Source organism: Tasmannia lanceolata, unplaced genomic scaffold (assembly GCF_043159265.1).
Source record: "Tasmannia lanceolata isolate RefF3 unplaced genomic scaffold, GAP_Taslan_0.1 ptg000256l, whole genome shotgun sequence".
Classification (NCBI taxonomy): domain Eukaryota; kingdom Viridiplantae; phylum Streptophyta; class Magnoliopsida; order Canellales; family Winteraceae; genus Tasmannia; species Tasmannia lanceolata.
The window spans coordinates 11,052-15,000 of NW_027518931.1; the positions used below are offsets into that span (position 1 = coordinate 11,052).

At 33.5% G+C, this 3,949-nt stretch overlaps 1 non-coding gene across 1 annotated transcript; it reads right to left on the reverse strand.

Moving 5' to 3' along the window:
* Positions 1–3,441: 3,441 nt before the first annotated feature.
* Positions 3,442–3,529, reverse strand: TRNAS-GCU (transfer RNA serine (anticodon GCU)). Its single transcript has one exon. It is a non-coding gene; the product is annotated as a tRNA-Ser (tRNA).
* Positions 3,530–3,949: the final 420 nt, after the last annotated feature.

Here is a 3,949-nt window from a genome sequence, read left to right on the forward strand (position 1 = left end):
ATGAATCAATACTTTATACTCGAGCTACATCATGTACTATTTACAACCCCCAATTTTGGGGGGTCCTAGTAGAACAGAACAAACTATGTCGAGCCAAGAGCATCTTCATTGATATATAAAATGGTGGATGCAAGAATCCACAGCCGATCATGTCTTTCAAGTCGCACGTTGCTTTCTACCACATCGTTTCAAACGAAGTTTTACCATAACATTCCTCTAATTTTGAACCGGTATGGAATTGATTCAATATGGAATCCGGAATAGTCATTGGCTCAATCGGTACGCTCAATCGGTACACAGCAGTCCATACTTTTATATTTATATATATATAAATTATATATATAAATAGATATTTATATCTATATTTTGATTTTGATATATATTTTGATATCTATATTATAGATATTTTGATATATATATGGATGGATAGGTATTCATCTAGAGAAGGCCCCACAAGCAAAGACAAAGATTCAATCTTACCCCATATTCGACCGTATGAATGAAACACATTTCTAAAAAAGACGAATAAACGAATTACTTAACACTTCTTTACATCTACATCTTCAACAGATTGTTCGGGACAATCAATCATGAAGGATCCAACTCTTTCTCGAACAACTAAATTAAAGAAAGGTCTTTAATTAGATTCTCAATACTCAATACCGGAACAAAATAAGTCATTAGCCAAATAAGCTATTCCAATGACTCGGAAAAGTCGCAAATGAATCGATTATAGACTAGGTTCATCAATCTCGCGCTTCTTCAAGTATCTAAGGATTGATAAAGGAATCATGAAAAAAGGTTTCAAGAATTTCCTACTTCGACATCATAATTTCCTACTTCGACATCATTATCATTAATGGAAATAAGTTTTCCTGTAATGACTAAATTTGATCATCATAAGACATAAGAGAAATCCATGTTCCTTTTCCAATTGAATCATTAATGATTTAAAGCAGGTAGATGGATCGAGAAACAAATTCAATTTATTTGTTTTCATGGGGATGGGATGGATGGAAAAAAGCTCTCATGTAAGATAAGATTAAGGTTGTTATTCTTCCATCTGATTGATAAAACCAGAACCGTAGGAGTATGATCTTTCCGTATCCATCAGATACACAGAACAATTGTCAACGGGAGTAATCATAGATATTTAAGGTAAGGTATCAAAGATCTTTTTCACCGCAGCCGAAATACCGGTATCACTGAAATAGAACAAACAATAACAATACATGTAGGCATGGTTCATTTTATACAGATTTTGCTTTACTTTAGGTTTAGTAACCCTTCCATAAATTCTATCAAGTCAAAAGTAAAGTGAATGGAATATATGAATCTTCCTCCCAATCACTACATTGACTTCCAATTATTTATTGTAGCCAGATGCAAAAAAAAAAAAAGCAATTAGGCTCAAAGAAAAAAAATCTGTTCCATATTGCACTTTATTGTTTATTAATGAGATCCGGACGACACAGATATTGAAAAATTGATACCTTCCATTGCCGATTAACTCGAATTCTATGGGGATCATGAATCATACCCCAAGACAATCAAATAATAAAAGATCCTCTTGCGGTATGTTATATTATCTTGTATAGGTACAAAGCAAAATGGGTCCAGATCAATTCGTTGTTCTTAATTTTGATTTTACCCCCCCACACCCAGTCTTAAGAACTTTAATCCCAGTGATGTAATTAGTCCCAAGAACTCCCTCCTGTTTAGGATTCAGGATCCACATAGAATTAGTCATTTTGACTAACATGTTTAGTTTCGAAAAAATAGAGATCTTATCTTTCGCATTTCAACTTAGAATGCATCATGTGAGAATCAAAATATAATAGATGGGCATAAAGTTTCTATAAGTGACTAACTTACCCCAATATGAATATGAGTAGAGCGGGACGGGCATACACTGAACGGCCCATCCCATTTTTTTTTTAATTCAACTTTGATCTATGTTCCCATCCTACCTAATATCAAAAAGGTAAAAGATGTTTATTTCCATCCGCAATTTATACTCGATTCTTTTTCTTACAATTGGAAATCGAAAGGAATCTATGATTCATAGAAGAATCATTAGAACTCAGAAAGAAAAATTGGATCATATTGTATCCAACCTTATACCTTATACTCTTAAACAGAAGATTGTTAAAGAGAACAATCTTTGTTTTGATAGAAGCGGTCTGGGACGGAAGGATTCGAACCTCCGAGTAACGGGACCAAAACCCGCTGCCTTACCACTTGGCCACGCCCCATTTAGATTTCAATTCGACACTAATAAACACTAATATTGTTATTGGTTATTCGTCAATTCCAGCCCAAATATCTATGGAATAGGTTGTTGCTAGGATTCTATACGTGTAAATGTAGAATGAAAATGAATTCATTGATCATTCCATATAAGTCAATTAAGATATTGTATGAAAGTATGATTCCTTCTATTCTCATTTGAGAATTGAAGGATTTTTGATTGGGGGAAGTTCAAAGAAAAAGAAAGAAGGATTTTTTGTCTTCTCTTCTTTCTTAATTTTTCCCTTATATCAATAACTCAATAAAAATGAAATTATCTCCAAGAACGAAATATTTCTTATGCTTAATATCTTTAGTTTGATCTGTATCTGTCTTAATTCTGCCCTTCATTCGAGTAGCTTTTTCTTCGCCAAATTGCCCGAAGCTTATGCTTTTTTCAATCCAATCGTAGATTTTATGCCAGTCATACCTGTGCTCTTTTTTCTCTTAGCCCTTGTTTGGCAAGCTGCTGTAAGTTTTCGATGAGATCTTTAATACTGTCCTAGAAACATTCATATTCATGATTTATTCGATAAAATAAATTCAACTCTAACATAACAATTGATAAGATCAGATAAGTCTTACATTATGAACCCTCGATTCAAAGATTGAAATTCTTTTGCTTTTTGATAGCCGCGATGAATCTGGATCACCTAATTTCCGCATTATGCCCTTCCAGTTCCAGGGGTCAAAGACCCCATTATGGTACCCCATAATACCTAATTGGGGTATGACAAGATAATTTTGGTAACAAAGGAATTCCTGCAAATTCCTTTCTTTTCTAGAAACCACTTTTTCATTTCTTTTCTTGGTGTCAAGGATATGTGGTACAAAAATAGAGAATCTATTCCCTTATTTCCTTTGCAAAAAACAAAAAAAAAATGATCTTGGAGATTGTGCAATGCTTACTCTCAAACTCTTCGTTTACACAGTAGTGATATTCTTTGTTTCTCTCTTCATCTTCGGATTCCTATCTAATGATCCAGGACGTAATCCTGGACGTGAGGAATAAAAAAATCAGAGATTTTTCATTATTTCCTTGCTTGATTTCTGCATTTTCCTATGCTTTTCTCTATTCCAGACATTTAACTATGATAAAGGACTTGATATTTTTTCGAATTCGAAAGATAAATCTCAAGTGATCCGAGGGAACGGAGAAAGAGGGATTCGAACCCTCGGTACGAACAGCTCGTACAACGGATTAGCAATCCGTCGCTTTAGTCCACTCAGCCATCTCTCCCAATTACAAAAAGATAATTCATATGCGACGCCTGAAGTAAATATTGATCAAAGTCTTTCTTTATCTTTATTTATTTATTTTATACATTTATTTATACTTACTATATTATACTTACTATATATATACGAATTATCTTTATTTATTTATTTTATACATTTATTTATACTTACTATATTATACTTACTATATATATACGAATTTTATCCGCAATTCAATTTGGATAACGATTCGAAACAGATATCTCCAATAGAAAGAGTACGTCTTTGATTTCGTCCGAAGGGTTCTTTTATTCCCCCGGCCTGGCCAGTACAGTACCTAGCCAGGCCGTTCCTTCTTTTGTTCCAATGAATCATGGATCAAATTATTTTTCTGATTTGAAAACCAAATTGTTATTGAAGCAGCAACAAGAGCAAGAAGGAC